Source organism: Rhinopithecus roxellana, chromosome 8 (genome assembly GCF_007565055.1).
Source record: "Rhinopithecus roxellana isolate Shanxi Qingling chromosome 8, ASM756505v1, whole genome shotgun sequence".
Lineage (NCBI taxonomy): Eukaryota > Metazoa > Chordata > Mammalia > Primates > Cercopithecidae > Rhinopithecus > Rhinopithecus roxellana.
Window position 1 is genome coordinate 23,734,925 of NC_044556.1, and position 10,981 is coordinate 23,745,905.

The 10,981-nt window shown below is 38.5% G+C and overlaps 1 long non-coding RNA gene across 1 annotated transcript; it reads left to right on the forward strand.

Annotated features, from left to right (window-relative positions):
* The first annotated feature begins 6,609 nt into the window (after positions 1-6,609).
* Positions 6,610-9,531, forward strand: LOC104679539. Its single transcript, XR_004058956.1, has 2 exons — positions 6,610-6,712; positions 8,234-9,531. It is a non-coding gene; the product is annotated as an uncharacterized LOC104679539 (long non-coding RNA).
* Positions 9,532-10,981: the final 1,450 nt, after the last annotated feature.

The following is a 10,981-nucleotide window of genomic DNA, read 5'->3' on the forward strand; positions in this document are numbered from 1 at the left end:
TCTTTGCTATTGTGAATAGTACTGCAATGAACATTTGCATGCATGTGTCTTTACGGTAGAATGATTTGTATTCCTCTGGGTATATACTCAGTAATGGGATTGCTAAGTCTAATGGTAATTCTGTTTTTAGCTCTTTGAGGAATCGCCATAATGCTTTCCACAATTGTTGAACTAATTTACACTGCCAACGATAGTGTATAAGGGTTCTCTTTTCTCTGCAACCTAGCCAGCATCTATTTTTTTACGTTTTAATAATAGCCATTCTGACTGGTGTGAGATTGTACCTTATTATGGTTTTGATGTGTATTTCTCTAATGATCAGTGATATTAAGCTTTTTTTCATATGCTTATTGGCAGCATGTATGTCTTCTTTTGAGACATGTCTGTTCATGTCCTTAGCCCACTTTTTAATGGCGTTATTTGATTTTCCCTTGTGAATTTGTCTAAGTTTCTTATAGATGGTGAATATTAGACCTTGGTTGGATGCATAGTTTGCAAAAATTTTCTCCCATTCTCTAGGTTGTCTGTTTACTCTGTTGATAGTTTCTTTTGCTATGCAAAAGGTCCTATCTTGTCCATTTTTGCTTTTGTTGCGATTGCTTTTGGCCTTTGTCATGAAATCTGTGCTCGTTCCTATGTCCAGGATGATATTGCCTAGGTTGTCTTCCACGGTTTTCATAGTTTTGGATTTTGAGGTTGGGATTGGAATCCAGCTGTCTGAATCCCAGTCCCATGATGCTTGTTCATCTCTCTCTCTTCAGTTAATTGTATTCCATAAGAAGACCAAGTGTTGAACAAATTGGAGTTGAGAAACATTGGTAATTAGGACAGTTGAGGTAGTAATCATGGCATTTGCTCAGTGGTGTAGGCATTACAAGAGCCTTTCTTTGCTTGCTTGCTTTCTATCTTACTTAATTCCTACAACACCCCTGGAACATGTCTTCTTCAACCTTTAAGTCACCCTAATGCAATGATTCGCCTTGGAGTCATTAGTAAGTGCAGACAAGTGCAGGACACTTCTGAACCATTGATTGCAATTGCCCAAAACCCAGGTACCATGACACACATCTTTCACTCCTGACCTGCTTCTGTTTGATTACAGTCCCCTATTCCCAACATCAAAGATTCTTGTCTTTCACTTTCAGCTCAACTTTTGTCTTTTCAATTTGTTAATTGCTATTGTTCATACCAGCTGGACTCACAATGCCAAGACTTTGGCTGCTCTTCACTCTTCAGCTATGTGGCTGATCTGGCAGGATAACCCACCCAGAACCAAATTAAATTGGAAGGTCAGTTCAGCTGGAAAGTTGCCAGGGAGGAAATCCTACCCAGACTCCACTTAAATTGGGAGATCAGTAGGGCCATTTCCTGGAGTGCCAATAATTCCAAGCATCAAAATACATTTGTTGTCTGAACTATACCTGGAAATATAAAAACGTGGAGAAAGATGGTATTTCCATAACTCCTCTCAGGGAGAGTACTGTGTATCGTGTAAGAAAAACACAAATAAGCCACTTTGGAGGGGAGAGTGACAAGACCCTCAAGGTAAATTATTGAGTAGCCATAGCTGGCAAGAGCTAAGTTGCTGAGAAAAAGAGGGAAGATAGAAATTGGTGGTCTGCAGCCCAAGGTGCTCTTTCCCCTGTTAGTCTTCATCATCTCCTGTAGATAATGTTGAACAGATATTTAAACAAAACAAAGAGGCACCTGCTTCCGGACTACCAAATTATTATCCTGCTATGTCACCAATATGTCTCATTCTGATCCTGACCCCACTGGCTTCAGAACCTAGATGCTAGAACAAAGCTCCTTGGCTAGTACTCAAGCACCAGCCCCTTCCTACTCCTGTAAAGTGGGTTTGTATAGATGTAGGTGTCATTGTTGTCATCATCATCATCATCATCACATTTTCAGATGATGATCTCTGAAAGTGAAATACCCAAGGCCATTTATCTAGGAAGAAGCAATGGCTTCTAAAACTACAACATGATCCCTACATAGTGCACACTAAAGGTAAACTAATACTGTTTTAAAAAATCTAACAATGGTCATAGAAGACTGGAACTGGTCTTATATGTTTCCTGTCAAAGGGTTCCTCTGCAACTTTTCTTAGTATGCTAGGAATACGTATTTCCTAAAAGTATCCTGACTTATGTCCAAAGAAAGCAAATACTACTAGTATTTGCCTCTTGTTCTAGAATGTGTTCTCAGAAAGTGTTAATAAACACATATATGTCTTTAGTGATCACATTTTTTAAACTTTTATGTTAGGTTCAGCAGTATATGTGCAGGTTTGCTATATAGATAAATTAAGTGTCACAAGGGTTTGATGTACAGATTATTTAATCACTCATGTAATGAGTATAGTACCCAAGAGGTAGTTTTTCAATCCTCTCCCTCCTCCTACTCTCCACCCTCAAATAGACCCTGGTGTCTGTTTCTCCCTACTTTGTGTAAATATGTACTCAGTGTTTAGCTCCCACTTATAAGCGAGAACATGCGGTATTTGGTTTTCTGTTCCTGCATTGGTTTGCTTAGGATTATGGCCTCCAGATTCATCCATGTTAGTGACCACATTTCAAAGGTGCCTTTTATGTTCTTTCACATTAGGGAACACTATCACGCCTCCAGCTGACCAAGAATTGAGTCCTCTTGGTCCAGGGACACTTCCATGAAAGTGCCTGAATTGTTCTTTCGCTTAGGACTTTACAAACTCCTTAAAAGTTCATGAGAGAGGAAGTCAAGACTACCTAGGAAAGAAAACATACACATCCAAAACTGAATGAACTTAAGCTTAAGTATATTTTTAAAAATTCATGCCATCTAAAGGCATGAGTGTGCTGTGAGGGCTCCAATCCAATCTCTTTTCACTGGGAGATTCTTGAAATCCTAAATCAAAAATGGTTTGGGAGAGGTGATATCCAGTTGTATTCTAGAGACCTTCCTTCATCCTGACCCAGTGTTTCTGTACAGAATTATTCACGTCTCCAGTCCAAGCGGGTTTGTTTGTTTTTTCCAAATCTTAATATCTGTTTTCTGTGTGGTTGATAAAAGGTTAGAATTCAAGGCAGGCATATTTTCTGCCTCAACTATCCATAATTTAACCACTATACAGCTATTTTTCTTACTATTTCTGTTTCTAAATACTACCGCATATGATTTTTCTGGGACTTCTCTTTGTGACCCCTTTATGCTAGGAAGTTAGATTTGTTTATAGAGCTCTGGGGCTTGAGGTAGAAAAAAAAATTATCTCCAGGACTCTCTCATGCCTGGAAGAACCTTCTTCAGCCACTCTCACATCCCTTCTCCTTGTCTGCATCTCCTCCATTACCTGGGACTCCTCCACTGCCCGGTCCCGAGGCAGTGTTCTGGGTTCTTCTCCAGGAGCACTGCTTCTGGTCATTAGCTGACTGCTGTTCACTGGATGGCTATGTGAAGAGTCTCCCTAGACTGCAGGGCTGGTTGGAAAGTCATGGACCCATTGAAGGCAGTGTGAACTCACTGTCTCATGTTTCTGAACAAAAGAGCAAGGCACATCTGGCTCTGGTAGAACTGGAGGGGACAGATGTCTCTCCTTGTTCTACCTGTTTAAAGTTAACAAAGCGTGATAGTCTGGGAAAGAAACCTGAAAAAAAAAAAAAAAAAAAAAAAGAAAGAAAGAAAAGGAAAAGAAAAGAAAGGAAGAAAAAAGTGAGGGAGAGGCCAAAAAAGAGCAGCCAGAGCTTCTCCCCTTGCTTCAACCATATCTGATTCATCATCATCTTTTCTGTGTACTGGAGTTCTGAATGAGATCTCCATTGACCAAAGGAGACTGCTACAAAGATAAAAAACTGAAGGGCACTTATCCAGTCCCTTCATTACAAAAGATGAGTAAAATGTGTTATAGGAAGGTAATGAATAGCTAGAGAATATCAGAAACACACATATTGTCTTTTCCCTTTATTAATAGGTTGTGGAGTATAATGCTGATCTGCTACTATTAGATACATTGAGGTCAGATATAATCTGCATTCATACAGTCTCTCCAGAAAATATTATTCCCATCCTTTGGCAGGGGTGCTCAGTGCACTCAAGACAGATGAGAAACATTCTTTGGGAATAATAGAGTCGTCTCCCTTAGAAATGTTTCATGTACTTCAGAGTTGCTGCCATATGGTTCCCATAAAGGTTCTGCCAAAATTCCCGTGGTTCTCACAAGAGCTCCTACCTCCTCTGTTCTTTTAATCTCCTGCTGCGGGTGGCAGACATGGGAGAGACAGGCAAGCTGCAAAGGGAAGTTGACGAAATAAAATTAAAGCCCTACAATCGTGTTCGTGTCAATGTAGATGGGGTGCCCCCCTCGGTTTGCTCTCAGAGGTGGGTGTGAGATCCTACAGGACGGTCTGGAAGACATCCCATGGAAGGCACTTTATTTTGCCCAGAAGCTGGAGGAAAAGCAGAAGGCAAGTGTTGTCTCTTAGAAGGCCTGGGCGGGGGGTAGGGGGATGGTAAAGGTTTAAGGAGAAGAAGTCTTTAGGGATTTTTACTTCACAGAGGAAAGAGAATGAAACCTAGAGGCTTATCTGAATTTGTGAAACAACATAACAACAGAAAGAGGCAACGTTTAGAAAGACTACCACTCCTGATTATGTGTTCTGGCAGGCAGGGCAGAAACAGTCTCGCTGCCCATGTGAGGACTGAAACTGGTTTCTTTTCTCCTTTACATGATTGTTCTGAGTCCCTTCTGTTTCTTGGTGAGCTATATTGTAGTCTGTCTCCCAATCCCCCACCCTAAATTCTATGTACGTAAGTGATTGACAACTTTCTTCTTTAGAAAATTGCAAATTTCTCTTGAAGGTAAATGGCAGTGTTACAAGATACACTCGTAGAGTCTGTAGTTGTGGAACATGTGCTCCTGCTTGCTAATTTCCGACTGCACATTTTGAAATAGATTCTTTAGGATTAATGACCAATTATTAGCTCTGACGTGGTGCTTGCTAAGTTGGATGTGGATTCATTCTGTAAACCTTGTGTGTGCATTTGTGGTTTTTATGTTTAGCAACTACTTACATGGATCACCTGTTTTTGTTTTGCTATGACTGTTCAAAGTAGGTAAGGCCAAAACAGAATTTTGGTCCCTGAAACTCATTCCAAAAATTATACTGAAGAAGTGAGATCTCTAGGTAGGTCTTGCTGAGCTTGGCAAGCCCAAGGAGGCTTATATTTTGATGTAATGTCACTTCTTTCCCAATTGTCCTTTTGTTTGACTCATCTAGAGGAGATTTAGCACACATGTTGGAGAGCAGTGAGGTGAAATAAAGGTCACCCAGGAATAGCATCCTCACTGGTCCTCATTCTAGCCAGGGTCCATTTGTGTAAGCTCTTTGGGTGATCCTTCCCCACCTTCGTAAATGTTTGCCTCTCATGTTGCAGGTGGGCATGGGGCTTTTGCTTGATTTGACTGAGACAGTGAATAGATTTCACTCCCCCATTTCCTTCTCCCTCTACCCTATTTGAATTGTCTCTGCATGCTTGAAGATGAGGTAATTAAATATATCTTTGAAGGATATAGAAAACAACACCACCCTCCTCCTTGCCTTCTTCTGGGAGTGAAATCCGGTAAACTACCAGGCTGTCTTGTCAAATGAGTTATTGTTTTTCAAAATCTAGCCTGAATGGCATCCTTTATAATTAAGGCTTCTGGCTTTCAGTTTAAAGTGATATTTGCCAGTAAAAGCCTGCCAAAAAATAAATAAATAAAAGCAGGCTTACCGTTAAATATTGATTTAAGCTTGGAAACTGGCTCCAAATTTTGTTATACTAGTCTTGATCTTCACGGCCTCTGGGCATCTGTTTCAATTTGGTCAAATTGAAATGGGGAGGGACAGTGCCAGGCTAACAGCAAGGTGATCCAATATAGTAGGATGAGTTGTATTTGATGAAAAAGAGCCAGGCAAAGTCATCTACAGGTCCTGGGGATAGGTGAACTAGGCTCAGATAAAATAAAAGCTGATGGGCATCTTAACCTATCCCTTGGGCTGACCTGAGCCCATGATTATATTTTTGAAATTTAAAAAAACGTTGGGTTATCTTTGGAGGACAGAATGCTTTTTTTTCTGCCTGTCTGTGTATCCTGTTATATATAAGCATTTCCTCCAACTGGTCTGGATGGGCAGTTTTCCTTATGATCCTTCCATAGTACTGGTAGGGATATAAAAAGCCCAAATGCAAAACATTTCCCTAGGAACCAAATTTCTCAATCCCTACTTTGAGTTTTTTTTCCTATGTAGGAAAAGGATAAGGTTCTCAGAAAAGTTTTCTCTTCCTGAGTATGTATGTTTGAAAGTTGTTCTTATCCATCTCTATCTCTCACAAGAGATGGCAAACAGGAAGGGAGAGAGTTAAAAGTTCCTGAAAAAAGGGCCCTTGATGAAACTGAACTCTGTGGGTGCAAAGTACCTGAGATCTATTAGTTTTGGCAACCCCAGTTATTCCAGTGTCTCTCATCATCTGTAAAGTTAACAAGGGCTGATAACAGATCATGAGGCAGGGTACTGGTTTGTATTTCCAGACTCATAAATATTTCAGAATACCATTTTTTTTTTTTTTTTTTTTTTTTTTTTACAATCAGATACATTAGTTTGCCAAGTATGCTGCTGGATGTTCATTCAGCACTAGTGTTTAACAAAAGCCTGGTTTTAAAGTCAGAGGATATGAGTGGGGGTGCCTCGAGGTGTGCATCACTTGTTATTGTACCTGGCTTTCAAATGCATGTCCTAATTTGAGTGAGAGAGTTGGTATTTGACCTCTAGAAACTGCTGCTGTCTACCTTGAAAAATATATTGTTATGTTCTATGGGCAAAAAATCATCAATCTTAGCTATACCTTCATATTCTTTCTCATTCTCTAGCTCTGCCAGTGCCCTTGTGTTTCTTTGTACTTCACACTATGGACAGTAGAATCAGGCACCAAAGGGTGAATTTAATTTGGAACAAACCTCTGTCTTGATAGAACTGCCTTTACCCGGGCTCAAACACAGCAACCTGCAATTTCCTGAGGCTGTGCCTCACCTAGCGCTATCACAGGCTCTAAAAATTAAGTCCAGTCTCAGCATTTCTCATAGCTAACCCAACTACAGCAAAAAAGGGGTATAGACACACAAGTCAGCCAAGTAGCAATGGTTTTCTCCCTGATGTAATCAAATGGAGTGCACGGATATCACTTGATTAACAGCTGCGGTATTAATTTCCCTTTTTGGTTGCTTGACTCACAGCAAGAATCATGTCAAGGCAGCAGAGAAGCAATTAAATTGATTTTAATCTTTGTCAGAGAAGATAACATGCCTCCTTCTCTTCTCATTTAAATAATTAAAGTTTCAGTAGGTATTATTTCTGGCTTTAAAGAAATTGGTATCTTAATGTAATAGAATCCTTGTAATTATATACTTAATGGTCCTTAATAAGTTAATCATGGTTTTTCATTTAACATGTATTTTTTACTTATTAAACTTTTATTTGTTATAGTATCTTTGCTTTCAAGAAGAAGGGAGAAAACACAAAGAATGATAGATACAAAACAGTTGTGTCATTTCTTATATTAATCCTTTCAGCATTTATTTTCTTCTTCTTTCATACTGTCTTGGACTAAAATTTGAAGTAATTTTTTTACATTTCAGTTCATTTAAAAGAAGCCCACTTATTTTAATACCAACATACTTAATTTTAATAATGATAAAATTTGGGGCTTCTATGAAAACTTCTTTTAATAACAACATACTTAATTTTAATAATGATGAAGTTTTTGGCTTCCGCGAAAACTTCCTTGTAGAATATTGTATTACTTAAATTGTATTGAGTTCCTTTAAACTTAAAATTTCATTAAGATCTTAGAGAAATATTGAAAAAACATTGCAAATGGTTTTATTCCTCTTCAGTATTCAGTCAGACATTATATAGTTATTTTACTACTCACCCCAACATTGTGAGATGCATTTCAGAGAAAAGGAAATAGAGAAAAACAAATAGGGGCAAAATTCATCACAGCCTTACTTGTTAGATACTGGATTTTGGCTGTAATGCATATGTAACCTATATAATGTTGAGCATTACATAATTTAACTATATAAACCCCAGTTGCTACCAATGAGGGGAGTGACAGAGGAAGTGTTATCCTGGAGAAAGCCTACTTCTCAATTCAGATTCCTATCAAGAAATGAGCTTTTCACCAAAAGGTTTCAAAACTGCTTCCTTTTCAGGATGCTGAACACTGACTAAGAGGAGAGAGCACACATTACATGGAGACCATGGTCCCTGTACCAGAAACATTGAGAGTAGAGAGAAGCAAAGCCAGCATCGTGGAGCCAGTCCCTTTATCCAGGGTCTTGGAGGGATACAGTCTTCTGTAGAAATTAAATAAAGACTGAATTATTCAATGGGTATTTTGAGAAGAGAGCCACTGTAAGCTTACATACTGTGAATTGCAAAATGTTATTGCCTCTGGGTGGACAGGTTTTAAAAAGACATATTTTTTTTTCCTCCTGGCATGGCTGACAAAGGGAAGGTGGGGTGTCAATCCCATCTTTCCCTTCCCTTGCCCAGTGCTTCTTTATGTGCACAACCTGCACAATTGCATGTGGTTTGCAAACATGCATAAGCAAAGACTAACAGCTTCTGAAACAAACTCTGAATCAAAGAGGGAGCATATTAATGCAGATGGCAGAGGAGGTGAGCAGCATGGGCAGACAGAAGCATCACAGAGACTGCAAGAAGAATGCGCCAGACCAGCTCCTAGTGGCCACACTGATTGAGAATTATCACTAGCTCGTTAGGATTTGGAAACTTGGAAACACATTATATGTTCTTCCTAGTTTGTTACAGAGTATGTGTGTGTACTTCTGTCTCTAAGAATTGACATATAAAATTATATGTATGTATCGTGTATAACACAATATTTTGAAGTACAGTTCTGTGTCATGAGGATATGTTCTGAGAAATCCATCAATTTTGTCATTGCATAGACATGATAGAGTGTACTTACACAAACCCAGATGGTATAAACTACTACAGACCTAGGCTACATAATGTAGCCTATGCTCCTCGGCTATAAACCTGTATAACATGTTACTGTACTAAATACTATAGACACTGGTGAGTATTTGTGTATTGAAACATATGTAAACATAGAAAAGATGCAGTAAAAATACGGTATTACAATCTTATGAGACCACTGTAGTACATGAGGTCCATCATTGATTAAAACGTTGTTATATGGTGCATGACTTTATATATGCATTGTGGAGTGGCTAAATCTACTTAACTAACAAATGTGATACATCACATAGTTATTATTTTTTGAGGTGAGAACACAATATCCACTCTCTTAGCATTTTTCAAGAATACAGTGTATTAACTATAGTCACCATGCTGAATGGTAGATCTCTGGAACTAATTTCTCCTATCTAGGTGTAATTATGTACCCTTCCACCAACATCTTTTTAACCCCACCCCACAAACACCCCATAATAAAGCCTCTTGTAACCACCATTTTACTCCTTATTCTATGAGAATGGCCTTCTTTGTCTCTCTTTACAGTTTTTGACTTAATGTCTATTTTGCCTGATATTAATACAAGTATACTTACTCGTGCTCTCTTTTAGTTTCTACTTGAATAGAATATCTTTTTCTGTTCCTTCATTTTCAGTCTGTATCTCTATAGGTAAAGTGAGTCTCCTGTAGGCAGCAGATAGTTGGGTTGGCTCCTTTTTTTTTTTTTTTTTTTTTTCTTTTTTTTTTTTTTTTTATCCATTCCAGCCACTCTTTGTATTTTGATCAGAGAACTTTATCCTTTTACAACCAAGGTAATTATTAGTAGATAAGGACTTACTACTGACATTTTGTTTATTGTTTTCTCATTGTTTGATAGACTGTTGTGTGTGGTTTTTATTACAGGATGTATCTTCAGTCATTCTCAATTAATCTTAATGCTCTTGGTTCCTACATTGCTGTCAGCATTGAGGATGTTAGAGTGCAGAGTATCAAAACCAGCATTTATCAGAAAGAAAGGATGTTTACACAAACATTAAGGCGTGGAAGAGAGTCAGTGGGGTGGGGGTGGAAAATGAAAGAATATCCTAGGTTGAGGAAATCATTGAAGCAAGAGTATGGTGTATATGAGCATGGGTTCTTTTAGAAACTATCTTAACACCTGATCAAATGTGGGTGTTTCTGAAAATGCTGAGCTGATTATGGCACGTTCTCTGTCCTGGAGGAGCTGGATGCATTCTTACATCTACCCTATTTGATCCTCATACAAATTTTATAAATTAGATGAGAAACATCTTAATAACTAAAAGTCACTGAAGAGAGAACCTTTAAAAAAGTACTTTAAAAAAGTACACAGGACTTAAGTTTATGCAACAAACTCTAGGAATGCTGGGACTGGAACCCAGCTGCCTGGCAACTACTGTGGTGCTTTCAACCAGATCAGAGAGGGGCTAGCTTTTTCCTGCTTCTTCCCCAGGTAAGAGAGAGAGAGAGAGAAAAAAGCATTATTGTTGTTATTTTATTATGATGATTATTACTATTACCAGATAGTGAGGGGTGAAGGAAAAGAGTACAGCTAGACCCTTTCATTTCTCTCTGCTAGTAGTGAATATGTGAAAAATCCTTGCAAGGTGAGTTAGCAGATGTGAAATGCAATGAAATGTGTGTGGGGGCATAATAAAGTCAATTAAAGGAGTTCTGAGTATTTGCAGAGCAAGTTTGTTCATCTATCTCAACAACTTTAAAGATATTTTTATTTTAATAAGATAAATATTTAACTCATCTTGCCAAATAAGTTTTCTGCTAACAACCATATACCTCTCCCATAACACTAATCACAAAGTGTATTTCTAAAGTGATTCCAGCCCTGTTTGGGCAATCAGTATTATTTACTCTATTTCTTCTAGTCCCTAGCACAATGTCTGGGCTAGAGGATTCATTAGATCACTCAGGAAATGTTC